We start from the raw sequence: 27,974 nt of genomic DNA on the forward strand, positions 1-27,974 counted from the left end.
CTCTGCAGCAAATGGTTTATTCTGAATAACTTCCCATACTTGTGGAGACGGTTTCCATCCCTTATTTAGCACTCCCTGTCTGAAGCAGATATCTGACAGCTGCAGCTGGTCACTTCCAAAGTAAGATCCTGGCAATCTGGGGGAAAGAGGGTGTCATGGGTTAACACAGTTTGGGTTTTCGTCAAAGAGATAAATAGAATATTGCCCTGTCAGGACCTTGGAATTGTTTTGGAAAGGACAAGGACCTATCAGAAACTAATTTTAGATATTGACATCTGGTTTGACCACTGAGAATGTTGAATACTTCTTTGGGAAGTACCCATATAAACACTGATTTTGTTCAAGTCAGTCCTTTTCCTCCTGGCCAGTTGAACAGGTAACATCCCCTTGGGGGGAGCTGGCCCGAGGCCTGGCCGGGCTCCATCGGCTCCCGGTTAGGGAGGAGAAATTGCAGCTTAATATCAACTACTTTGAAAACCTCCCTGGAGCCCCGGAGCCAGGAGAGATCTCCACCGGGCCCCCGATAACAACTACGGGCCCGGTTGGGCTGAGGCCGCCCCGACTGCCACCGAGGAGTGGGCAGAGCTTTCCCCCCTCCCCTCCTCCGGTGATTTTCAGATAAAGAAGAAAAGGGTGGAGGAAAAAAACCAGGCCGATCCGAGGTGCAGCGGCAGAGAGACTGCTGCCCGGCAGAGATCACACGGCTGCTGCAGGCCTGAGCAAAGTTAACCCCTTCAGGGCAACATGAAGCTGCCAAAGCCTAACCCTTCCTTAAGAGAGAGAAGAAAGAGACAGAGTGGACGTAGAAATGACACAGCACGAGGTCAGTAGAACAAAGTAAAAGAACTGATAAAGTGTTAGGAATGACCAGGGCAGGAGAACAAGTTCACTCCTTTCAATGCCTTTATTAATCAGCTCTTTTGAAAGGGGTAGCTCGGGGAAGGCCTACGCCACCGCTGCTCCCGATGGACACTGCCGAGGAGGAGGTCTGGACGAATCTGCGCAGCCGCAGAGTCGGGAGCCTGGCCTCACGGGAGTCCCTCAGGTCTCTCCTGCAGTGTGCTTTGGGCTGGGGGGTGTCTCCCAGTGGGTGCCTCTCAGGTCAGGGTGAGATTCTGGATGTTAGTTCAGCTAAGTCCACAGGTGCCTGAAGGCCTTCCTCCTCACCCGTGTGATACCTTTCTCTTCGCTGGAAGTGGTGCTGGCTCGTTGTTATTAGGGGTTGTTGGTATTTACCCCACTTCCTGCTGAGAGGTGCTCCTTGGGAGTCCCCCTTCATCTCCATACTGGGTGGTACTTCGGAGGTGGCTGGTCTCTGGGCCTCTGGGCGGTGCCTCCAGACTGAAGGACAGACGGGGTGGAGCTGATGACAGGCAGGCAGTGTCAGTGTCTCGGTGGGCGTGTTGCTCACTCTATGGGCCAATCGGGGAGCAGCGGCTGCTTACATGGGATAGGGTAAGGGGAAACTGGGATTGAACAATGGAGTCTAGGGGCCTGACTCGGAATAAGGTAAGGGGAAATACACAACATTAGGGATTAAACTGGGGTCTGGGGTACACAGAACAGATAACCAATACAGATAACATCAACACATAAACTGGTAACAAGAACAAGTAACATGAATACAACAGCTGTTTAACTTACACAAACTCCTAATACTCTGCACTTTTCTGAACTTTATTTCTCACAATCCCCCCTCTTTTTCTTTGATCGGGTTCTCAACCCGCATCAATCTCATTTCTTTATTAACAAGATTTTCTTTTATTTCTTGATATTGATGATACAGTCTCTCAGCTGATTCAAATTCTTTCTCATCAGTTGTTAATTTATACATACCCGTGGGTTTCCCTTGGTTGCTTTCTGTCATTTGGATGCTGGCCTGTACTGCGGAGGTAACAGTTCTGATTAAACATGGGAGAATGCAAGGGATAAGAAGGAGGCTGGCTATTGCGCTCAAAGCCATAAAGGCAGCTTTCTTCCACCAGGATCCCCCTAGTGACCAAAAATTATCCCACCAGTCAGTATTTATGAGAGGAGTCCATTCTTGGGTGCCCACATAAGCAATTTTCCTTATTTCTTTTGAGATGTTACGGATGACCTCACTCCTGTCATCGATCTCTAGGCAGCATTCGGATGAGTTGAATTTCCCACATATGCCACCTTCATTGGCGAGTAGGTAGTCCACTGCTAGCCTGATCTGATATACTACAGCTCTAGTCTGAGCCAGCTGATGGCTTATATGGTCTAGAGCTAGGAGCTGTTCTGTTTGAAATGACTTCTAAGACTGCTTGTAATCTGATATTCGATTGAGCATGTAAATAGGAGTTCTATACCCCCATGATCCATCTTGAGCCCAGGTGGCTGGCCCATAGGTCTTAATTATTTCCTCGGGGGTCCAAACTGTCCCTTTCCAGTGTGTACTGTCCATGTTTATAATGGTTCTTTTGCCTGTTTTTCTCTAAGTGATCGTATAGGGGCACTCCTAATCCTCTCCCTGATTCTTTAGGTAGGAAGAATGCTGGTTTGATGATGCCTATTGTGCAACTGCCTGCCCAGTCACCGGGAAGATGTGTATAGGCTTTATCCACAAATCCAAAATAAGATTTGGGGCTTTCCAAGAGGTGTTCCGGGGTCGAAGGGATGTCTCCAATATAGGAGATTTTCTTAGTCCTGAAAAGGGATTAATTCCTTTTCCGGTACATTGATGTAATTGGTACCCTTCATGGTATATGCATCCCGTTTCTTTTTTCCAACTGCCCAATATGTTCGGGCCCTCTGGGGATCCACCTCTGAGCACGTTCCCGGATGGTTAGGGACCTTTTACAAGCCATTTTCCCTACGAATGTTTTGTACCTCTTCCCTGCACGCGTATGCACTTCCTCCCCAATTTTAGATTTTAAATCCCATGTTCTTTTTCTCTTTTTCGATATGAGGGGGCTTTTGTTGTATTTTCTTCCACCTCAGGATGTCTAATGGGGTTAGACTGATTCCCTCCCAAGGCCAAACATCTGACATTTGGGTGCTCCCACAAATCCAACAATTGTGTATTAGTTCATGACTTATCCTCTCTACTAAATCAATGAACAAGTTTTTACTGAGAGGTTCATCTGTTTCCATTTTTTGTTCAGAGCTTTTCTTTTATGAGATCTTTCCTCCTTTCATATCATTTACTTTTCCATGCAAAACCACTCTCTGATAGGGCACTCCCCAGTCAGGCGCTGCTTGAAAGTAGCAGCATTCTTCGCTACCCAATATTGCTTCTCTTCTACATGTGGAGAGCTGAGTAACATCAAAACAGGTGGGGTTTACATTGTGTACTCGGATCAAGGACTCTTGGTCTTCCCCATCGTAGATGGGGAGTAACACTTTGAGCAAGCTCCGCTGGCATACTTGCTTATTATTAGGACTAACAAGTCCCCCCAGGAGTCCAGTGTGAACTGTTTCCATCCTGCTCCAGTCTCACCTGGTCTTGCCTCCTGGTCTTTAGAGCTCCTCAGGGCGAGTCTTCAAAATCCTTTTACTTAAAAAACTCCCACCGTTACTAATTGTTAATTTAGTTCCCCTAGAGCGTGCCTTATGAGAGAGTTTCTAAAGTGCAGAGTAGAAACTTTATAACAATGTTAATTACAATAACTTATAACACTCACACAACTTTACAACACTTTCATAACTTTTTCAGCACTCAAGGTAAGTCACTGTTGCTTAGTCTGTTACTTAGTCTGTGTACCTTTTCTTGAGCGTGAGCTTTAGTGTACCGGGTTGTGGTGTGACAGTCCACTCTGTGTGGCTGGGCGACGTAGTTGGGTTCGATGGCTCAGTAGGGGGTGGCACAGGTCCTTTTACTCTAGTAATGTGTGTCCATCCCTTTTCTTGAGTCCTGATCGCTGTGTGGGTGGTGAGGAGGACCTGGAAGGGACCTTCAAATTTGGGTGTTAATGAAGCACTGTTCCAAGATTTCACTAATACCCAATCCCCAGGCTTGATTTGATGGACTTTTGAATCAAGGGGCGAGGTTTGGGGAATATATCCCTTCTTCTGGAGATTTTCTAGGGTTTTCCCAATGGTTTTTAGGTATTCTCGTGCTATGTCTTCTCCAGATTGATAACTCCCTGTACTGTAAGGCGTTAATAAGAAGGGAAGTCCGAACATCATCTCATAAGGAGAGACCCCTATATCCGCCCTGGGTCTTGCCCTAATTCTGAGAAGAGCGAGAGGCAGGCACCTGAGCCAACTCATTTGAGTTTCCTCTATTAACTTGGTTAGTACGTTTTTAAGAGTCTTGTTCATTCTTTCAACCCTTCCTGAGCTTTGAGGATGCCATGGTACATGGAGCTTCCACTTTACCCCTAGTGCTTTGACAGTCTCATGTAATATACGAGCGGTGAAGTGGGGTCCTCTGTCGGAATCGATGTTGTTTATGAGGCCATATCGGGGAATTATTTGTTCAAGAAGCGTTTTTATTACAACTCCGCTGTTCCTTTTGGTGGGAAAGGCTTCTACCCAGTGGGTCAATGGTCTATTACAAGGAGGTGTTTATAGCCCTGAACTGGGCATTTCAGTGAAATCTATTTGGATGCTTTGAAAAGGTCTCAAGGCTATTTCTCTTCCCCCTAGTGGAACCTTTCTCAAGGCTCGCTGGTTGACCTTTTGGCAAATGATACACCCCTGAGTTATAGATTAGATATTCCCTCAGGAAGTGGTCACATAATCCTTGAGTACCCCAATGGGTTGACTCGTGGGTTTCACTTAACATTTTCCTCGCTAGGGGTTTATTTAAAAATGTTCTCCCATCCGGTGTCACCCATTCACCATGTTTGCCTGGCTGCATTCCCAGTTCTTTAATTAGTTTTAATTCCTTCTCTTCATGTATGGGCTTCTCTCTCTCCTCCTTTTCCCTTGAAGCTTCTGTTAGGGCTAAGACCTTGGTGGGTTCCCCTGACCCTTGAGCTGCCCTTTTTGCCTCTTGGTCTGCTGTATGATTTCCTTCCCCTTCTAGAGTGTCTCTTCTCTGATGGCCTCTTACATGGACTATGGCAATTTCTAGGGGCTTTAGTAAAGATGTTAATGTGGCTTTTATTAGTTCCTTGTGTGCTAAGTCCTTTCCCTTTGAATTTAGATAGCCGCGCTCTTCCCAGATTTTTCCAAAGGTGTGGGCTACTCCATATGCATATTTGGAATCAGTGTATATGGTTCCTTGGTCCCCCTCTAATAAGTCTAGTCCTCGTTTCAGCGCATATAGTTCACAAAGTTGTGCTGACCAGCTGCTAGGCAACTTCCCGGTTTCTAGAGTCTTCATATTATTCCTGGCTGATCCCTCGATGACAGAGTACCCTGATGCTCTTTTCCCCTCTATTACTCTCGAAGACCCGTCTATGAATAGCTTTCTCCCGTAGGGTAAGGGTGTCGCGTCCAAATCCTCTCTTACTTTAGTTTGGAAGTCCAGGAGTTCTAGACAGTCGTGCTCTAGATCTTGAGGAGGTTCTCCGGAAAGAAATTGCGCAGGATTCAGAGTCTTTGAGGTGGTTAAAGTTAGATTCTCTGAATTCATTAGCGCGATTTCGTATCTAAGTATCCTGGAGTCTGTTATCCATTCTGGGGCTTTTTGACTTAAGATGGTTTTTAAGTCGTGTGGTGTATGGACCCGTACTTTTCCTTGTAAAGTCAGCTTCTGGGTCTCTTCCACTAATACTGCGGTTGCTGCAACAGCCTGTAGGCAAGTTGGCCATCCCCGAGCAACGGGGTCCAACAGTTTCGATAGGAAGGCTACAGGCTTTTTACATCCGCCCCACTCCTGAGTTATGACACCATAGGCCACCCCCTCTTCGGTATTTACAAATAGGTCGAATTCTTGTTTTAGATTGGGTAGACTTAGGACAGGTGCTGTAGATAACTTATGCTTTTAGGGTTTTTAATCGATCTTCATCTTCCTCTGTCCATTCTATTGGCTCAGGACTGACTAGTTTCTCATAAAGAAACTTCACGCTCTGGGTGTATTTGTCGAGCCATAGTCTACAATATCCGAAGAGGCCCAGGAGTTTCCTTATGTCTCTTTTGGTTTTGGGCGCGGGTATGGCTTGGATTCCTGCTATTCTTTCGGGACTTAACTTCTTGTATCCCTTCCCAATTAGATGCCCCAGGTAGGTCACCTCCTGTTCAACGAACTGTAACTTTCTTTTTGACACCCTTAGTCCTTTTTCCCCCAAGAAGTTCAGTAGCTGTATACTCGCTGTTTTTACCTCTAACTGATCTTCCCCTGATACCAACAGGTCGTCCACATATTGTAAAATCTTCACTGGTCCCTTAGGGTGGAATTGTTCTAGTAGCTTTTCTAGGGCTGCCCAAACAAATTCGGAGACTCAGTAACCCTGCGGTAAACGAGTCCATCTCAACTGCTGCTTCCTACTCTTCTCTGGATGTTCCCACTCAACGCGAACCAATCCGACATTCCTCAGCTAAGGGGCAGGCCCAAAAAGCATCCTTCAGATCAACAATAGTGAACCACGCGTGCTCTGGGGAATTTGGCTCAGCAACGTATAAGGATTTGGGACCACGGGGTATATTTAGTACAGTCTTCTTGTTAATTTCCCTTAGATCTTGTACTAACCGATATTTTCCTTCAGCTTTTCTTACTGCTAGTATGGGGGTGTTATGAGGGGACATGCATGGTTCTAAGATGCCCTCCTCCAGCAGTTGTTCTATAACAGGTGTTAGTCCTTTTTTCCCTTCTGGAGATATAGGGTATTGCTTTACCGGACCGGAGAAGTCCCCGCTTGCATTTCGATTTTAATAGGTGGGATATCTAGGAGACCAGTCTTCCCTTCCTCAGCCCACACTTTCGGTTAATTTCTTCTAAATCTTTGGCTGTTAGCTTCATGATTTTCACCCGCATTTTTCCTTTTCTGGGATGACTCCTACCCCCAACTGGACTTGCAAGTCTCTTCCCAGCAAATTAGTCTCTAACTCATAGGTAAGTAAACAGCGGTGACTTGCCGAGAGTTCCCTTTTATTTTGACATTAGTTATAATGGGAGCTTTAAATGGTTTCCCTTCTGCTCCCATTACCTCGCAGGTTCTCGTGCTGACGGTCATTCCTGCGGGGAGCTTTTAAGGCTGGAGCGATCTGCCCCTGTATCTACTAAAAATTCGAAGTCTTCCTGGTGGGGACCTACTTCAAAGTTTACCATGGGCTCTTCTTGATGATACATAGGGTCCCCTATTGTATAGAGCCCACGACACCCCTAATCCTCATCCTCTCCTCCTCTCAGCAGCTTTTCTAGTTTATCTTGCTCTCTCGCGATCGCTTCATCAAATGTCACTTTCGGACAGTCTCTCCGCAAGTGCCCCTTCTTCCCACAATAGAAGCATGTCCTCTCTTCCCCTGTTCTCTTTAGGGTTCTCCAAGGTGGAGTTGTGGGTGTTCCTCGCCTCTCTCCTTTAAACTTCATGCTTTGCCTGCCTGGTGGATCCTGATTCTTAACTGCCCCGGCACTTTCTTTCGCTACAGCCACCATTATTTTTGCTTTGGCCTTAGTCTTCTCCTCCTCTCTTCTTAGGTAGACTTTAGGGCTTCCCGTAACAGTTCATTTATTCCTTTCTCCTGCCAATCTTCTATTTTCTCTAGCTTTCTCCTTATGTCCGGCCACGATTTACTGACGAACTGGGTTTTTAATAATATCTGGCCCTCGGGGCTATCAGGGTCTATATTGGAGTATAGTTGGAAGTTCTTTTTTAATCTGCTCAGCCAGGCAGCTGGGGTCTCTTCCTTTCCTTGCATGCTGTCAAATGCTAATTTAGTGTTGTTACTTCGGGGCACTGATTCTTTGATTCCTCTCACTATTAAATTTCGGTAGTCCTCCATGCTTCTCCTTTCTCCCGGTTAGGATTCCATCTAGGGTCCACTATGGGCAATTTGATGTCACCTGGAGGACCTATTCTATTCTCTCTCTCCCATATCCGCATCCCCGCAGTACGGATCATTCTCACCTCCTCTGGGCTAAACAGTATTTTTAAAATAGAATTTAGCTCTTCCCACGTATACACATTGGGGCCCAAAAATTGATCTACGTGATTTGAGACCCCAATGGGATCCTCTACAAGACTCCCCAGTTCCTTTTTAAAATTACGGACCTCGGAGGCTGTAAGAGGGGCGTTAACAAATCCTACTCCTCCAGCAGTCCCCCCCATCGGAACTTCTCTTAAGGGGAAGAGTTTCCCTGGATCTCGTGTTGCAATAGGGCCCTTCTCCTTGGGTTGAGGTACTTCCATTATAATCATTACTGGGGGAGGCTTCTGGACTCGACTTGGGAAGGCTTAATTCCCAGTTTGGAGGTGGAGCTGGGAGTGTGGATGGAGAGGGGGAGGACACGGGATTAGGATAGACTGAGGAAAGAGCAGAGGGAGCTGTTGTGCAGTAAAGGGTATCTTTGTTAGGGAGGAGTGGGGTTCCCGCTAGGGGTGCACTTCCAGAAAAATTGATATGATCCTCTTGGGGTATTTTCTCAGAAACATTCATATGACCCACTAGAGGTATATCTTTAGAAACATTCATAGAACCCAGGAGGGGTGTACTTGCAGAAAAATTAATAGGACCCACTTGAGGTATACTTTCGGAAACATTCGTAGGACCCACTAGGGGTGTATCCACCGGACCCACTAGGGGTGCGCTCACAGAAAAATTTGTCGGAGGGGAATTGGGAATAGAAGGGGTATCAGGACAGGTAAGTAGAGGGGGTAGATGGTCAAGAGGGTCCCAAGTAGGGTACTCCTCTTTCTTCCTTTCATCCCTATTCTTTCCCTGTTCCTTGATCTTACATATCCTTACGTGTTTATTTCCTGGGTTAAGTTTTAACCAACAGGCCGCATATTTCAGTTGTTCAGCCTCTATATTCCCTTGGGCTCGCAGGTGTTGATTTAATAAGGAGCACATCCAGGGGTCAGTTGTACCTTGCCAAGGCCACTCTCCAGGTAAATTTAAGGTCGGCCACACTTCTACACAATAATGTATCATCTTAACCCGATCTAAAGCCTTGGTTCTTTCATTTTGGTCCCATTGTTCTAACAGGTCCCCTAGTGGGCAGCTGTGGGGAATGTTAGTGACTTTTTCTCTTTGAGTGTTAGTCATCTTTTTCTTCTCCTTCTCCTCCTCCTGCTCTGGGGCTTGACGTCGTTTACTCATGCACGCACCCATTCTCCCTAGGTCAACAAAAAGATTCTAATGGTGCCTTTACCCAAACGGAAAGAATACTTCAAGGCAACACAAGACAAAAACCCTTTGACCTCTCTTTAAACTAAAACTTCTTTAAGGTGCCCCTACACAAACGGAAAGATACTGACAGGCAACTCAAATTATAAAACTCCGCTCGCTCCGTAGGGCCTAGCCACCTCAGGACTACGACCGCTACTCTCTCTCACCCTCGAGGACCCGTAGGTAGATCCGCTACTTCTGCCAGTCCCCAGGATAGCCCGCCGGCCCCCTTGACCCTGCGTCCGGATGGAGCTAAACTCCCCGCCCAACGCAGGTCCCACACCCGGATAATCTACTCAACAGAGCAACCCCGCCTGATGTGGGATCCCGAGCCTCAGCCGCTATCCCCTCTCTCTCTCCCGCAGAATTCTCAAGCCCCCGTAGACGGCCGGTCAACCAAGGCCTAGGGTTCCAGGTACCGCCTACCGCCAGAGCCTGATCCGCGGTGCGCGACTTGCTCACTTCCCTACGTTTGACTCCCTCGCGCTTCAGAAGTCCCCTAACCACTCTCACCTCTGCACCCGGGACAGCGTCCTGTCCCCTCCGCCAGTGCAGACTGTACCCGGACAGCGTGCCTCCTTGCACCCCGACCAGTGCAAACCTCTTGTACCCAGATAGCGTGCCTTTTTGCACCCCCGACCAGTACAGGTTCCCCACACTCACTCCGGCCTCCACTATCCAGCACCCGGACAGCGTACCTCTCCCAGGCACCCCCGACCAATGCTGGTACCAGGCCTACCGCACCCGGAAAGTGTACCCCCTACCGGGCACCCCCGACCAGTGCTGATCCTAGGCCTACTGCACCCGGACAGCGAACCCCTACACTGGGCACCCCCGACCAATGCAGCACTTCCCCAACTGGGTAGCCTGTGGGTCCGCCCTTAGGACCTCAGCCACTACCCCAGTCTGTGGACCCTCTTACCCCTGCACCCGGATAGGGTCAAGCCCCCCGCCCAATGCAGGTCCCACACCCGGATAATATGCCTTGGGCCCCCCACCAGTGTGGGAATCAAGGGCCACACCCACTACTACTCCTTCGTGGGGGGGTCCTAGTGGGGCCTTCCTCCCAATCACCCGACGTGCCACTCACACCCTATTTTTTTCCTCCGCACGTCCGGAGGGGGGCCCGCTACGCCCCTGGAGGCACCTCACTCTTCGGTCTCCACTCGCTTCCCCCCCTGCTCCCGGCCGTCCCCTCGCGGGAGTCCGGAAACGCGGTACTGAGGGGTCCACACTCGCTTCGGGGGTCCGAGCTGCCGGCCCCCGTCTCATCACACCTCACTCGCACGCCTCCACTCCCGCCACCGGCTTTACTTACCGGTTCTCCTCGGCGCTGTCCTCGCGGTGGTGTCCTCGATGTTCTCCACCGGTGTCCCTCGGCGTCCTCGGGTCCGGAGCAGCCAGCTGTCCCGAAGATCTGGATCCTCTTCTGGGCGTGGCTTATCCCGGATGAGTCCCCAGATTGTTAGAAACGACCAAGGCAGGAGAACAAGTTTACTCCTTTCAGCACCTTTATTAATCAGCTCTTTTGAAAGGAGTAGCTCGGGGAAGGCCTACGCCACCGCTGCTCCCAATGGACACCGCCGAGGAGGAGGTCTGGACGAATCTGCGCAGCCGCAGAGTCAGCCTGGCCTCACGGGAGTCCCTCAGGTCTCTCCCTGCAGTGTGCTTTGGGCTGGGGGTGTCTCCCAGTGGGTGCCTCTCAGGTCAGGGTGAGATTCTGGATGTTAGTTCAGCTAAGTCCACAGGTGCCTGAAGGCCTTCCTCACCCGTTGATACCTTTCTCTTTGCTGGAAGTGGTGCTGGCTCGTTGTTATTAGGGGTTGTTGGTATTTACCCCACTTCCTGCTGAGAGGTGCTCCTTGGGAGTCCCCCTTCATCTCCATACTGGGTGGTACTTCATGGAGGGTGGCTGGTCTCTGGGCGGGCTCTGGGCGGTGCCTCCAGACTGAAGGACAGACGGGTGGAGCTGATGACAGGCAGGCAGTGTCAGTGTCTCGGTGGGCGTGTTGCTCACTCTATGGGCCAATCGGGGAGCAGCGGCTGCTTAACATGGGATAGGGTAAGGGGGAACTGGGATTGAACAATGGAGTCTAGGGGCCTGACTCGGAATAGGTAAGGGGAAATACACAACATTAGGGATTAAACTGGGGTCTGGGGTACACAGAACAGATAACCAATACAGATAACATCAACACATAGAACTGGTAACAAGAACATATAACATGAATACGAACAGCTGTTTAACTTGACACAAACTCCTAATACTCTGCACTTTTCTGAACTTTATTTCTCACATAAAGATTATTGGAAGGCGGGATTGAGTATGTGGACATTTTTAACTGGACTTCTCTGGTGTAAAATTTGGAGAAATTGACTATTTCTTGTAATATCTTAGTGTTGTTTGGGGGAATGCTGGTTCTAGTCAAAAGCTGGGGATTGATATGATTGAGATTTAAGTGAGAATCTTGGACAGAGTAAGCCCCTCGCTCCTGGGCTAAAAGGAGGTCTCAGCCTTTGAGATGAAGATGATTTTAGAGAGAAAGTGATATGAGGCCCTCAGCTCCTGAGGTCTCTGTTTCTTTTGAGAAGAGACAATTTTAGAGATAAAAGAGAATCCTTTTTTTATACTAGAAGAAGCATTCTTAAACAGTACCCCAGATGCACTGAGAGGCCCATGAGTAGCCAGGGGAAAGGCTGCTGATGGGTGGAACTGCACAATCTACAAAAACTCCAGGCAATTGCAGATTTGTGACATTGGGAGACACCAGACCATTTCTGTCTTGTGGCGAATGTCTCCGTGGGACTCTAGAGAAACTCCTCTCCCAAAGTGATGAAAGATTAAGTTTAAATGGTGAAACTGATTGAAAATCACAGGTTGTGTCTCTCTGTCTCTCCAAGCTAACAGTTTGTAGAGGGAGGGAGGAGTGTTTTGAAGTTTCTTTTTTTTTTTTCTTTTTTTTCTTTTTTCTTTTCCATTCTTTTAGTGTGTGCTAATAAAACTATTTGTTTATCTTTAAACTTGAGCTTGCTTTGCTTCTCCTGGTCCTGTTCCTAGGGGATACTCAGGGAAAAAAAAAAAGCAAACACTACGTCCACTACACTAAATTTGACAAACAGAATTTGGCGAATGTGAAACCACTACAGAGGGAAAGCTTGAAAAGCCAATTTCTGCTCCCGTTTCTTATCCAGAGGATAAGTGCTTAGATTGACCCAGCTTCCCTCACCCATTTTGTCCAGCTTCTTTTTGGGCTATAGGTCCTAAATTCTCCACCCTGACTGTCCAACTTCTTGAGAAATAGCATGGCTAGGAATACCAATGCAGAGTCCAAGCAGCAGGAATGCATTCCTGTTGCAGGTTATTTGGGAGCAGTGCTGCTCTGGACTGATGTCCAGCATCTCACACACATTGATGTTCTCCATGTGATTCCTAGATTCATATCTTCATAAACAGGGTGTTACAAGTTGTCACTATCAGGTTATTTTCAAGCATGCCAAGATACCAGAGGGTTTGGGAACAATCCTTCCCTGACATCAGTCTCTTCTGACGTTTCAAGTGAAAGGGTGAAAGGAAATGGCCTTAAGTTGAACCAAGGGAGGTTCAGATTTGATACAGGGAATTGAATAAGTCACTCAGGGAGGTGGTGGAGTCACCATCTTTGGAAGTGTTCAAGAGGTGTCTGAATGTGGCTCCTGGGAACATGGTTTGGCAGTGATTGTGGTAGTTCTGGGTTGATGGTTGGACTTGGTGATCTTGAAGTTCTCTTCCAACTCTGTTGATCCTGTGACTCTGTGACATCCTAAAAGCTGGATGGGGAGCACACACCATCAACACTGAACATCATTTTGCTGGATGCTTTGAGAGCGGTCCTGTGGGGCTGCAGTGCCACCCCAGCACTGCTGCCATCCCAGAGGGCAGGCCCAGCATGGTCAGGGTCCAGCCTGGGTCAGGGTCCAGCTCTGACCTGTCACTGTAGCCCCCATGTGACACCAACAGCCTGCATATTACACTTGGCCCAGGAACATGCCTGGTCCCTCGGAAGGATGCTCTGCTGCCCTGTGACACTTTGGTGACCATGGTGTGCTGGTTCTGAAGCCCCTCCTATGCTGTTTCCATTCTCTTTTAGTGGCCTTTAACTATTTCCAGCATTATTAAACCAGTCTGTCAACAAGCAAGGCCAACACATCTCTCCTGGGCAAACACCCTGGCCAAACATTTGTTAGGATTGTTTTATCCTTCCTTCTAATTTATCAAGGCTCTGGAAAGTTCCATATTTCTTTCCCTGTGCCTGTAGCTTGCCCTGGCAATGGGCTAGTCCTGCAAGATCCCTCAGCAGCCTCCCTGTGCCCAAAGGGGTGCAGGAGCTTGAGACAGAAGCAACATTCCAGTTCCTAAAGAGGGCTCATGAGAAGGCTGCAGAGGGACTTTTACAAAGCCATGTAGTGATTGGATAAGGGGAGGATGGCTTTAAGCTGAAGGAGGGTAGATTTGGATTAGATATTGGGAAGAAACTGTTCCCTGGGAGGGTGGGGAGGCCCTGGTACAGGGTGCCCAGAGAAGCCGTGGCTGCCCCTGTGTCTTGGTTTGAAATGACAGGTGTCTGCCAGGGAAAAGCCAGAGCCTCCCCTGGAATGGAGAATGTGAACCCCCTCTCTCCAAACTATTATAATTTTGAAATTAAGAGGCTCTCAAATAAAGGTATGGGGATAGAACAACAGTTCTTTACTAGTATGTATAACAAAGCAAACAAACAACAACTACTACAGCATTAATAATAAACAGAACCAGGAACCTCGAGGGGCTTTGCTTCACTGTAGTGGTGTGAGAGTTGTTTTATTGAGTTATTAAGTTATTTTTGTAAGATTTTTAAGTTATTTTTGTAATGGTTCAGTTCACTGTACCCCCCCTGTGTTTTGTAATAGTTTTCCCCCCTTATAAGTTGGTTGTTTAAGCAGATGTTTCATGTCAGTCATTCCTTCCCTGCACCTGTCCCTGTCAATTCCCCCCTCTCCTCGTGGTCGCCCTGTCTGTCACTTTGAGACCCTTCCCTGGATTCTGGAAAGATCCAGGAGAGGTGTCGAGTGGTAGGCTGGTGCCCGGGGAATCCCCTCCTACCCTCCTGTGATTTGTTAATGGTTCAGAAGTTGACACCCCTGTTACCACCCCCGTGTTCCCTGGTTGGCTGACCCATTGTCAGCCCTCCCCCGGTTATAAGTGGCTGTCAAGCTTTTATCTCTGCTCTCTCTGGGCAGCAGTGGTCTGAGGTGGAGCTCCTTGCCGGACTCCTCTTAATAAACTACCTTCTACCCTGCCTAAAGAGAGACGACTCTTTTTCCGTCGCCGCCGTCGCAACTCCATCAGGTCCACTCGCTGGTGTGGGGAACCAAGAGCCCACCGGGAGGAGGTTACTCGCCCTGCCTGTAACCCCGACCGATCCTCGCTGTGGCAGTGCAGAACTGAGCTAGCCTGCACGCCTGCCAGGCGTGAGAGGACACTGCTATACTTCACAGAGCCCTTGGCAGTCTGATCTCAGTGCCACTGCCACTGCCACTCTGAGAGCACCAAGCCAGGATGGCAGGAATGAACAGGAATCCCGGGCTGGTGGATGAGATCTATCAGAAGCTCCGCGGTGGTAGCTGGAATGGTGGAATGTCCTGGCAGGGCAGGGCTGTTTGGGGCCACAGAGTAGCAGAAAGAGCAGTGCCAAAGAAGCGGCAACAGCAGGACAGGGCTGGCCCAGCTCCAGCAGGGCAGGAGGAGGTGAGCTGAGAATTCCTGGGCACACGAACAGGTAGTGGTAGATTTCCCAGGACCAGACTTGGTGGTGACAGTAAGCAACAGCTTGGTCGTCCCCTTTTCGATGCTGAGAGAGAATAGCTGCCTCCAGCCTCGTCCTTTTCTTGCTCCCCAAAAACTGGCAGCATCTTCCCCCTCGGAGAGAAAACTCCCAGAGAAAAAAGAAGTGTAGCCAGGTGCTACAACTCCTCTTCTTTGGCCCCTTTGTTCTGCTTAAGTACTTATAAGCACCCAGTAGTTAGTTTTCTTGCAACTTATGGGAAAAATTCTACAAGTAAAAAAGAAATCTAACCTCCAACACCCTGGGTCCCTGGAGGTGTCCAAGGCCAGATTGGCTGGGGCTTGGAGCGGCAGCCTGGGATAGTGGAAGATATCCCTGCCCATGGCAGGGGGTGGCGCTGGATGGGCTTTAAGGTCCCTTCCAACGTGAACTATCCCGGGATTCTGTCATTCCAAGATCCCAGCCCTGCCTCTGCCACGCAATGCAGCATGTCCTGCAAGAACTGCACAGAACCAAGGGACTGTTCCTGTCCTAAGCCCCAGAGATTAACTATTCTCACGTGATGCATATACCTGTTGCCAAAGCCTGAGGCTGAGCTCTCTGCTCAGCTCCTGGGCCAATTGATGCTTCCAGAAACAGCGGGGTTTGCTCCAGGCCCACGTCCCAGCTTTGGCTTCCAGGGCACCTGGACGCTTGCTCGGGTCTTAATGGCCAGAACTACATTTGAATAACTAATCCCACCCAATGCTTTGGTTGTGATTCAAGGGCTCAGACACCTTCCTGAAAGACACCCAGACTCACTGGAGATCTGAGCACCAAGACAATGTTGCCCCCTTGACCAAATTTCTGTTACACCCCTGGGAGAGCTGCTGTTCCCAAACTGGTGTCCAGCACCCTGTCAAGTGCTCTGGAAGGACTTGGCTCTCCCACAGCCTTGCACACACATGCATGTGCCTATTTTACAATCAAGAACTTGCCAGTGTTTCAGCTCTCTGAGCAGCTCCTGGACCCTGCTGGGGAGGGAGAGACCCTGCAGCCCATAGATGAAATCCTTCACTTACTGCTTGGGAAGAAACAGAAACCTCACCCTTTGTTTCCTTTAACCTAATTAGATGAGTTTCAAAAGTGCTGCTACCTTCTCAGCAGGCTTCATCTTTTCATCTGCAGCTGTGAAGGCAAGTTTTGCTTCTCCTCTGATGAGCACATGAGCTCTACACTTACCCCAATCTCTTTGCCCTCGCTGCAGGATCGGTTCCTAAACTGAGAATATTCCTGAGCTGAGAATCATTTCCTATTGCATGGATGAAACATAGAGCCTCAGAGTATTTCCTGTGCTGTGCCTTTTTGCTGTAGCATTTCTTGATTTGCTGTCCAGGGCACACAGTGTGGCTGCAGCTCTCCAGCACCTGCCGCTGGGTGTCACAGATCCAGCAATTTCCTGGGCCTGCTCAGGGGTCAGCCTACCTCAGCCGTCACCCCTGCTCAGCTTTGCTCTGCCCACCCTGCAGTAACAAATCCCTTAATGAATCACTTAAACTCTACAAAATTACAGTGATTTTCTAATTCAGCTGTTTCATTTTATTTTGAGAAATCTTTGACACTGAAAACAGTCTTTCACAGACAGTGAAAGGGACTCTTTGCATTTTGGCAAATGGTTTGTTTGAAGCACAGAATCACAGAACCATCAAGGTGGAAAGAGACCTTCAAAATCATCTCATCCAACCATCACCCACCCGAGCACCACCATAATCACCCCTAGCCCACATCCCCAGGTGCCACATCCAGACGCCTCTTGAACACTTCCAGAGATGGTGACTCCACCACCACCCTGGGCAACTTATTCCAATACCTGACTACTCTGCCAGGGAGAAAAAGTTATTTTAAATCTAATCTGAACCTCCCCTGGTACAACTTAAGGCCACCTCCTCTCATCCTTTCACTTGGGACATGGCAGAGGAGCTCCAGCTCACTACAAACACCTTTCAGGGAGTTGCAGAGGACACTGAGGTCCTCCCTGAGCCTCCTTAGCTCCAGAGAAAATTGGGTACAAATTGTGACACCGCACAGTGAGCATCAGGGGTAGTTTTTTGTGACACTTATAAAGTGGAGTCCCAGACTGGTCTGGGTTGGAAGGCACCTGAAAACTCATCTTGTTCTACCCCCTGCCATGGCAGGGACACCTCCCACTATCCCAGGCTGCTCCAAGCCCCAATGTCCAACCTGGCCTTGGACACTGCCAGGGATCCAGGGACATCCACAGCTGCTCTGAGCACCCTGTGCCAGGGCCTGCCCACCCTCATGGGGAACAATTCCTGCCCCATATCCCACTTAACCCTGCCCTCTGGCAGTGGGAAGCCATTCCCTGTGTCCTGTCCCTCCAATAAAATCTCCATCCTCCTTGTAGGCTCCCTTCAGGTACTGGAAGACTTCAATTACGTCCTCAAAAGCTTCTCCTTCCCACCACAAGGCTTCAATTAAAAGCCTCTTGACTGGGATACTGGAGGTGTGGACAGGGCAGACCCCACAGCAGGGGAGTTGTGGCCAGCACAGTGCCCGCTCCTGCAGTGCAACCACAGCCTCTGCTGCAGGAGCTGCATTGTCCTGTGTGGGGTGCTCTGCAGCCTCTGCAGTTCCTGTTGCATGCGGCTCCGAGTCCCTGCCGATCCTGCTGAGGCCTGGTTTGGTACCAGGAGCTGAGTCATTCATTAGCTTGGGGTTGTATCTGGAAAAGCCAGGGAAGGTGATATTACTGTGAGCACAGAGCAATGCAGCCCTGTTACCCGCTTGGAAAAGCAGAAGGTTCACTGCCATACCAGCTGTTATCCACATTGTCTGCAGAGAATTAGCTCAATAAAAGCTTTGGAAGTGGGAACATGCTATGCTTCTCCAGGGGCAAGCTGCAGGTCTGGTCTGGACTCAACTGCCCTGCCAGTCCTTTGGAAACACCTCTGTAATACCAAGAACCTGGCAGGCTCCGGCAGCTGTTTAAACAGACTGTGTTGTCTTTGCATTGACAGGGAAAATATGTCAGAGCAGTTGTCTGGGAGTTTGGGAAGGTGAGCAGGAAACCTTTCCTAAACAAACTGAGAAGCAGATTCAGGCTTCTTCAATGACAGGGACAGGGACAGACAGCTGCTCACCTGTCTCTGGAGATCCCATCCACTGGAGATTCCATTCCCTGAGGATCCCATTCACTGAGGAAGAACAGGATCCTTTCATGGCACAGGGTGAGAAAGCAGCTGAGGGATGAGTGTCAGATCCCTGAGCCCTACACAGCATCCACATCTGGGCACGCAGCAGGGTCTCAGTGCAGAGCTCTCAAATATCTTTCTGGTTTCTTCCCCAAACTCTGAGCCTTGGCAACGCAAACTTCTACATATGCCAAGTGCTGTTAGTGCCTTGGAAATAAAAATGGGAAATGCTCCATGCCATGGTGATGGAGCCACTTGGGTTAAATTCAGTGGTTTAAGCAGCTGCTTTAGCCCTCCCTCAGCTGGATCGCCAGTGCTGGACAGGCAGCTGTTATCCCAACTCCTCAGGCACCTCCAGCACCCACATCTGACCAGGACTGGGTATTCCAGAGTGTGGAAAGAGCACAGTGAACCCTGCGGGAAAAGCAGGAGCCAGGGCAGAACTGGGAAGGTTTCCCCACAATATGGGGATAGGATCAAGTTTCCTCCACAATGACAGCTTTGGGATCACAAGGACAGCCAGAACTGTGTCACTCCAAACCAGCCATGGGCTCTAGCAGCATCTTTCTGCCTTTTCCTTGTCTTGAGCTCATTCCTGATCTGTGTGCACTGTGCAGCACCAATAGCCAGGTTCCCTGGCTCCACATCTGCTCAGTGTCTGCTTGGGCAGAGCAAGGGCTTGGGCCACTCAAGTGTTCTTCAGGGACAGGTGCTGCTGCTGTCCTGTAGGTCTCTGGTGTGATGTGAGACCTCTGATCCAAGGCTGGACTCCCTGTTCCCAGAGGAAGGGGCCAAAGAGGAGCAATGTGAAGCCCGTTCCCACATCCCATGATTTCCTTAACTCCATCAGGATAAAAATTATCCTGCTCCAGCTGAGAGCCATGGCTGGAGGAGACTCTCCAGGCCAGGAAATGGCTCCTGTGTGTGAGGAAGGGAGACGGATGGCTTTGGATTGAGAGGTCTGGTGGGAGAGGCACACAGGAGTTGGCACAAGGACAAAGCCATTTCCCAGGGGGCTGAGGGAGTATCTGGAGGTGAGAGGGGACGAGAGCAGGATGGTGAGAGGATAAAGCAAGGAATGCTGAGGTTTTTACTCATCTTAATTGCACAGTGATGTCATATCTTCCTTTAGGCTCTGTGCAGTGCATGGGCAGTGCAGGGCCTGTGTAATCAACCAGGATCCCTCATTCCCTGGGAGATCTGAAACCTTTATGGAACAAAGCAAGGGACTGAATGAGTAAAAAAGTGCACTCATGTGGGCTCCTTCCTACCCTTGCATTTCTGACAGAATTCAGAGCTGAGCTTAATTTTGCCTTTCTCCTTGCCAGGTCTCAGGGGGAGATCCTGGAGTCAGGTTTGCAGGAGTGCTGAGCACCTGGAAATGAGGCCAACAGGAGCCGTGCTTTGAACAGGAGGAATGTTAAGAAATGTAAAGAAATGCAAAGTCCATGTAAAATCAAATTCTAGGAATGGTGTGGGATGGGATGAGAGCATCCAAACCCAGGCTCTCACACACTGGTGCTCCTCTCTGTGCCTCAGCTCTCCAGGGAGAAAGTGCAAGGTTGTTGCACAGGTGTTTCATGGAAATAAATTTGTTCACACTTGAGAAGCATCCAGAGCCGTGATGAAAGAGCAGAGGAACTCCCAGAGGAAATGAATAATTCTGTAGTCAACAGAGGCTTTGGATGGTGTGCAGCAAACAAAGCCTGCGGCACACATTGGATGGGGAGGATTAAGGGAAATATTGAATGACTATCCAGGCATGGAATGAGTTAGGGATTCTGTGGAAAAACCAGTATATGATCATTGTAATTAAATACTGCATTGTAATGATCCTGCTCAAGAGGCTGGAGCTGAACACAGCCTTCATTTTGGTGCTTTCAGCATTGGAAGCACTTGACTTTGAGTGTCAGGGTACTTCCAGAGGAGAGTTCTACATGTGATCCCATGAGTAAAGAGAAGGAACCTGAATGCTTAGGCCACGGAGAGCTGGCTGACTGCTGTCTTACAGAAGTAAATACAAAAGAACTTACCCTTATTTGAGAAAGCAAAGCAGAGGAGGGAATATGCATCAGCAGTGATTTCCAGCTTTGGAAAGCTGAGTTGTGATGCCTCCTAAATTAGCTCAACCGAAGTTGTTTCTCTTCAAGAGGTATTGAATGTTTAAGGATTTTGGGGCTAGAGAACATTCACATCTATAAATGAGATCATTGCATTGCAAATATGGAACTGTTATGGCTTCACCAGGTATTTGTGGGTTTTGCATGTGAGAAAAATTGTGTTCTCTGGGTGTGCTGTGAGTGTAAAAGCATGAATAGGCAGTGGGATGCAAATTATTGCACACAAAGGCAAGGCTTGTGTCCATAGGAGAGGGAGACAAACCACAGCAGCTCCAGCAATGCGACAGGAGATGGATGCACAGGAGAAAGGGGATCTACAGAGCTGATAAAGCACTCCAGCAAAGAGAGGGGAAAAGGTCTGAAAAGGGGCAAGACATTCCTGGAATTTGTGCTGAATTTGATAAAAAATGGACAAATTGAACTGCATTTCTCATTTTGGAAATGCTAAAGTATTTTGTTTGGATATACCCTACTCTGAAATATTTTTTACTTTGTATGATACCTAAAAAAACCCAAAACATTCAGAGCTGAACTGCCCCAACATACACAAGTAATTGGGATGCAAGAGCTGGAACAGGACTGAGGTACCCTTGACATGAAAGACAGGAGCAGTCAGGGATGCTGCCATGGAAATGACACCGTGCTCGGGCAGGAGGGGCAGGTAGCCAAGGCTGGGCTGTGCCTTCCTGCTCCACTGACCACAGGCTGCTGATGGCTGTGGCATGAGCTCCAGTAAAAAGTTTCTCAGGGTCACTCAGGAGGAGGAGTAAACCTTGATGAAGGTGCAGGGGGATCCTGCTCCCCTCTACAGCAGGAGCTGCAGGAGCTGGGTCAGGCCCTGTGTCCCTCTGCCACACATCAGTCCTGCCCTGTGAAAGTTCTGGCTTCCTTTTTTCTTTGCCAAGGTCAGGATTAATACAAGGGAAACATAGGTTTCAAGTTCAGACTTGGGTGTTTATTATTTCTTACCTATTTACAGACTCACAAGCCACGAGCTCTAACTAGCAAGTTAGAGAAACTAGGTAAAATGGAGTACTTCTAACTCTTTCCAAGGTTATTTAAGTGATAATTACCCAATAATGAGGTGGCACCTATATTATTTATATTTCTGACCCAATAATGACCACCCAAGGCCTGCAATGTGGACATTTTTCACCCAGTTACAGAAAACCACCTAAACCCATGAAGAAGAAGGAAGAAGAAGGTGAAGAAGAAGGACTCAGACAATGCCCAAAGCCCTCCATCTTGACTCACATGTATTACTATATGCTAAAACCCGAAAATCTAACTTTCCAGAATTCCAACTCTGCCCCACCAGCCAGAGAAGTGCTCCCTGGCTGAGAATGTGCCAGGATCAGGGCAGCACAACTCCCCAAGATCAGGACAGCACAGCTTCCCAGCCTCCACCACCCTCCAAAAAGGAGTGCAGCAATACAGATTCTGACAGGTTTTGTTCACTAAACTCACATTACCATTCTTGGAGGAGCCTGACCTTTATTCCTCAAATCAAATGTCAAAGATGTTTAGCAAGAGGCTCAGTGAACTGCAGAGAGCTCCCGCTCTGCAGGAGGTGACAGGAGAAGTGCTGGAGGACATGGGCCCATCACTGTGGGGTGTTCAGATTGCTTCCCTTGCCCATGTTCAAAGCCACCACAAGCTGAGTCTGCAGGGAAAGGGCTTTGTCCAAAGGGAGAAGGATGGATTCAGATATCCCTGAAGAGCTGACAGGGTGACAAGATGCCCTGGAAGATCCAGGCCCAGCCATGTTGTTCATCTGGTCATCCTTTCCACTAAGCCTCTGCTTTGTGTTCCTGCTGTTTTAATTTGAAGCCTATTACAAGGAGAGCTGGAAGTGGCCTTGGAAGAAGTCACATCCCTGGATATGTTGGTTGGGCAGCCCTGGAGAAGCAGCTGCTGGGGGAATAATGGCTCACACAGGAGGCATAGTTGCCTCTTATGTCTCAAGAAAAGCACTGGAGAAGGTCAGGGGATCCTGAGATCTCATATCCTTGCCCTGGATGTCATCCCTGCAGAGCTGTCCTTCGGGGAAAGTGATATTCCCAGAGGCTTTTGGCTTAAAATGCCCGTATTTTTATCTCTCCCATAGAAAGGCCAAAGTTCCCAAGCTCAGCAGATGCCTCCATACTCAGTGTCTGGAGTTATCACATTGTTTTCTGTTAAAATGCTGTTTTAACAGGAAATTTCTGCCTGGCGTGAGCACCCAGAGGGCAGCTCTGCTTTGTGGGGAGCTCTAAGCTGCTCCCAGGGCTGGAGCCCCTCTGGAGCCAGGCTGGGAGAGCTGGGGGTGCTCACCTGGAGGAGAGAGGGGAGACCTCCAGGGCCTAAAGGGGCTCCAGGAGACCTGGAGAGGGACAAGGAATGAAGGGTCAGGACACAGGGAATGGCTTCCAGTGCCAGAGGGCAGGACTGGATGGGATACTGGGCAGGAATTGTTCCCTGGCAGGGTGGGCAGGGCCTGGCACAGGGTGCCCAGAGCAGCTGTGGCTGCCCCTGGATCCCTGGCAGTGCCCAAGGCCAGGCTGGACACTGGGGCTTGGAGCAGCCTGGGATAGTGGGAGGTGTCCCTGCCCATGGCAGGGGTGGGATGAGCTGCGCCATCCCTGTCAACCCAAACCATTCCTTGATTTTGTGATTCTGTCCATTCTGAGAATGGCCAGAGCAGCATGGGTGGGGCAGGGAAAGCACAGCCATGCTTTGGGAGAGTGACCAGGGGCCAGAGCTGGCATCTCCCCTGGGGTGCTTTGCTGTGCCCCAGCCCAACCCCCATGGACCTCTTGCTTTGCTGTCTTTCTGCAGCTCTGCAGGGTCAAAGCCTGGTCCTGGACTGGCCATATTCAGCATTCAGCAGGGCTCAGCTGGGCTACCCTTCCCTTGCTGGCAATAAAACAAACTCAAAAACTCAGTGAAATGGAAAATTAATCCTTGATCTTCTTTGGAGTGGAGGACATCACCCTGGGAGTCTTCTGGAGACACTTTCCTGCCTTGTCCCATTTACATCTGGCCCCTGCTTTCTCTCACTTGCAGGTGACCAGGGTGGAGCTCCCACCTGGGGCATAGGAACTGCTTCCCATCAGATTCCATGAGTTATCTAAATGGAAGAAAAGCCTGGCTTCTGTTCCTACACAGTCATGAAAGACCATGGGATGATTAAGCACCTTTTCTAACGTGACCATACTCCCTCTGTGACAACAGGAACCAGAGAGGGAGAAAACGACCCAGTTTCTCATCCTGCCTCCTCCAACACCATCCGTGCTCCTCCTCCCAGCACCCCATCCAAGGGATGCCTCATCCTCCTCATCCACACTCTTCTAATCACTCTCCTTTTATGTAAGGTTTATATATTTACAGCCTTAACTCCAAGGTGCACAAAGTTTTTTCTCCAGGAGTGGAGTTGTCAGTCCATCTGTCACAGGAATAATTCCGCGTCTCAGGGCTGTGGCAGAGCCTCACTAAACTCTGCAGTGTAGATTTATGTGCTGGCAATAACCAGGTACTGTGGCACAGACTGCAAAGCAGAATTTCCTGCAGGAAAGCACAATGTGACCCTTTCCATCTCCCTTCCTTCTAGGGAGGTCTATAGACTGGCTCTCATCATCCTGTCTGGACAGAAAGAGTCTAGTCCACATCCCAGAGAATTTCCTGATAGGCTAAGATGTTGATATTGGCACTGAGTCTGGGATAAGCCCATTCCTTTTTCCTCCATGTTTCTCCCTCGGTGGTGACCCCGGTGCCCCCCAGGAGGGAAGGCCAACAGCGTCCTGGGCTTTCCTGACAGCAGCACTGCCAGCAAACCATGGAAGGGGGTTGCAGTCAGCATGTTTTAGATCATATCTGGAGTAGTGTGTCCAGTTTTAGGCCCCTCCGTAGTGGATATTGATGAACTGGAGGGTTCAGGAGAGGGTCATCAAGATGGTCATGGGGCTGGAGCATGGTGAGGAGAGAGCAAGGAATTGTTCAGCCTGGAGAAGGGAGGGCTTTGGGGGCATGTCCAGCAGCTGGATGGTGCCTTTGAGAAGGGCCCTGGGGAGACAGAGCCAGGCCACAGCAGTGCATGGTGGAAACACAAGAGATGGGATATAAATTGAAACAGGAGAGGTTCAGAATGGATATGAGGGGATTTTTCTCCCAATTATGAGAGTCCAGCACAAAAATAAGCTGTAACATCTCTGTTCCTGGAGGTTTTGAAGACCCACCTGGAGGAAGCCCTCGGCAGTCTGATTTCATTGCTAGTGTCTGAAGGCAGCTGCACCACAGCCCTCCTGTGATCACCTCCAGACCAGGTTATTCTGTGATTTCATGATTATAATTAGGGATCTCAGTTTTCTGGGGTGTCATGCAGGTGTCACCTGCTCTGCTGGGTGGTGGGATCAACATGGACCTGGAGATGCCAGGCACAAACCAAGGCCACCTTCTACTTCCACAGGCTGGAAACAGATGGCTGCCATAGGCTGCTGCTTTTGTGTGCATCCAGGAGGACTGTGTGCAGCAGGAAGGGAAAACACAAGGAAATGAGACTGAGGCAGCACCTGGAGCAGGCATGGCAGCATGCCTGCCCCAGCCCCATGAATGCACCTGGACAAAGTGCAGACCTTCAGCAGCAGCTCTGCTAAAGGTACCAACCCAGCCCAGCTGCTGTTCTGCTCAGCAGGTGCTGTGTCCAAAGGAAAATGGGCTACAAGGCCCTTGGGGATGTGCAGAGACAGCTCAGGATCTGCTACAGCTCAGGGCTGTTAGGGTATCATTATGCTGGCAATGGTCCTGTGTAGAACCAGCACAACTCGGGATCCAGGTAAAACCTGAGGCATCTCCAGCTGAGCAAATCACAGCTGGAGAGACAACAAATAAAGTTCCTGACACATCCCTCTTGTGTGATATATCCAGGGCTGTTTTCAGGATAAACACAGCAGGATTTGGCAGCACTTGGGCTGTCAGTGTGGGCAGAGCAGAGCAGCTGTGGCTGTCCCTGGATCCCTGGCAGCATCCAAGGCAGGTTGGACATCGGGAGGTGTCCCTGCCCAGGGCAGGGATGGAGCTGGATGAGCTTTGAGGCTCTTCCCAACCCAAGCCATTCTGGCATTCTGTGATTTCTTCTTTGCATCTTCAAAGTGTAGCCAATCATATGAGGAGAGATGGGATCCCAGGGCGAGGTGGGAGCTGCTGGGTGGGATGCACCTCCTTTGAGCACATGGAATTGTGAGAAGGCTGTGGCTTGGTGAGTGTAAGGATGTGGTTGCACCAATGAAAAACATCCATTGCAGGTCAAGTGGAAATGGCCTCTTTCCTCCAGTAGGATGTGCTGATACCAGACCTGAATTCCAACAGTTCTCACTGCGTGTTGCTCAGATAGGAGGGCTGGGGAAGCACAGGAAGCAGGAAAAGTCCACTGGGATGAACTGGACTGAGAAGACATTCCTCCACTGCATCGATGGTGCTTTATTACCGAGCAGGGAGCTCTGATGTGACACAGAGGGTGATTCTGGAGCACAGCAAAGCTCAGGCTTTGCTGGATGTAGTCCAGGCCTTCCCAGGCTGCCTCTGCATTCTGCTCCTGTCACATGGCAGGTCCTTCTTATTGATTTTACGGTGCTTTTTTTCCCCAAAAGTCTACCTGGGAGTTTGTTTGCTATGCACTGAGAAGACTCTTGCTCTTGTCATGGTCAACAATCCATCAGGGAGGATTTGCAAAATGTGCACCCTTGGCCTAGAGCCTCATCAGTGCTGCTTTGGCAATTCTAAGCAGGTCCAGTCTCCTCCAGTGCTAACAGGAGGCACTGAAGGGTAGGTAAGGAGAGAACTCAGCCTCGGAGCTGCTTGGCAGCAAATCTTCATCATACCTGGACATGTGACAACATAATAAGGCAAAATATGGTTCCCCACTGGCATCGTCCCACCCCTGAGAGTATGGCACAAATCTGATTAGAGCATTTTAGGTCAAATGCATTTGAAACAAAGCTCAGGGTTGGATTTTCTCCTTTCAAGCTAAACAGAGCTGTTTTGGTGTTCCATACATGTCTCTGCCTGCTGAGGAAAATGTGTGTTTTCTACCAAAAACTGAGAACTCAGTATCTCAGCATAGAGGTTTTCATGCTGCATCTTCAGAGGTGGGGCCGCCTCCTTCCTCTCCCATCTAGAAAACTTTCAAATGACTTCAGTCTCCCTCCTCCCTGTGAGAGGGAAGGTATATCACATCCCAGTGATCACAGCCAAGGAGTGGCCCTGCTAGCAAAAGGAGACCAGGAGCATGAAGAACAGCTGTCCAGCCACATTCCTCTGAGATTTCCATGGCATAAATGGCTGAAAATCTGGACCCAGTGAATGCTGGAAGTCCCAGGGAGTGTCCTTTAACTTCTGTCTCTGGAGGAGACACGAGATCACCACGGAGCAGAGCACAGGGGTGCTGGGATCACAGCCCTGGCAGTGTCTGCACAGCCAGGGTGATGGGACAGGCACCCCTGAGTGAGACAAAAGGAAGCCGAGGCTGAGCTAACAGAGCATCAGGAGTAATTGCAGCATTGACTGCTGCTGATCCCCGAAAAGGCTGTGGCTGGCACAGGGACTGGGAGAAGGGAAACTGAAACCACCTCAGCTCTCTGGCCAATTACCCAGTAGGTGCCCCAGTTGCACACTGACTTTTATGGCATTAGAAGAAGTGGAACCCTTCAGGTAATGTCTGTCTTGATATAGAAATGAACAAATACTCTTATCTGTGAAATAAATCGCCTCTACTTCACACGTTCTGTAAAACATCCTTTCCTGTCCCTTGGCCTGCCAAGTCTCACCATCCCTTGCCAGGTGTGGCTCATGGTCTCCTCTCAGCACCTTCAGAAAAGGTGTGTAGGCAGAGGAGTGTGATCGTTCCCTCTGGCAAGACCACTGGAGCCAATGCTTTGTAGGACTGAGCTGAGACTCCTGGGAGTTGGAAACCCTCCCATTTGGATCTGACAGCGGTGGTGGGATCAGTAGGTCCTGACTGTACCCACTTGCTTTCCCAGCAGGAAGGAAGGTGCCAAGGACTGCAATTCTGGATCACTCAGCAGGTGAAAGAGATGCCAGATGTGACAAAGGCAGTGGCACTGAATGCTTGGGAGGTCCTGCAGACCTCTGGGATGAGTCTCCAGCCCCGCTCAGGCCCAAAGATCTGCAGGGGCACAGCCACGAAGATGGGACTGAGGGAATGACCTTCATACAGTCCCTGTCTCCCACTCACCTCTTCTTTACAGGGAATATTCTAAGAGGGAGGAACTGGCCACTTTTCAAGGCAGGGTAAACCCTCACTTATAAAAGATTGCACTTCATTCTAGCTCAGCTTCACAGCCTTGGACACTAAATCAGCCCTTTTGCCGTTCAGCTGAAGAGCCCTGCACTGTCAAAAACTTCCCCTGCAGATGGTTGTGAACCTCTGCCACCCACTGCCAGGTGCCCTCCTTGGTAAAGAAAACAGGAGAAAGGAGCCCCTCAGTGCTCAGCTTTGAGGCAGGTTTTTGGACAGCATTGTATTTTAATAAGGATGCTGTCTTGGGGTGACTTTATGATACTTTATTCCCTGACCCCACTTTATACCCAGACACGTCTTTGATATCGTTACAATGACCCGGGGAGTG

General features: G+C 49.4%; 1 long non-coding RNA gene across 1 annotated transcript in view; it reads left to right on the forward strand.

Annotated features, from left to right (window-relative positions):
• The first annotated feature begins 373 nt into the window (after positions 1-373).
• The window catches only part of LOC120760607 (uncharacterized), a 46,824-nt gene continuing 19,223 nt past the window's right edge, over positions 374-27,974 (forward strand). Inside the window, exon 1 of the long non-coding RNA XR_005703419.1 lies at positions 374-823. This is a non-coding gene — a long non-coding RNA (uncharacterized LOC120760607). The remainder of the gene's footprint in view (positions 824-27,974) is intronic.

The sequence above is a fragment of the Hirundo rustica genome, chromosome 17, assembly GCF_015227805.2.
Source record: "Hirundo rustica isolate bHirRus1 chromosome 17, bHirRus1.pri.v3, whole genome shotgun sequence".
Lineage (NCBI taxonomy): Eukaryota > Metazoa > Chordata > Aves > Passeriformes > Hirundinidae > Hirundo > Hirundo rustica.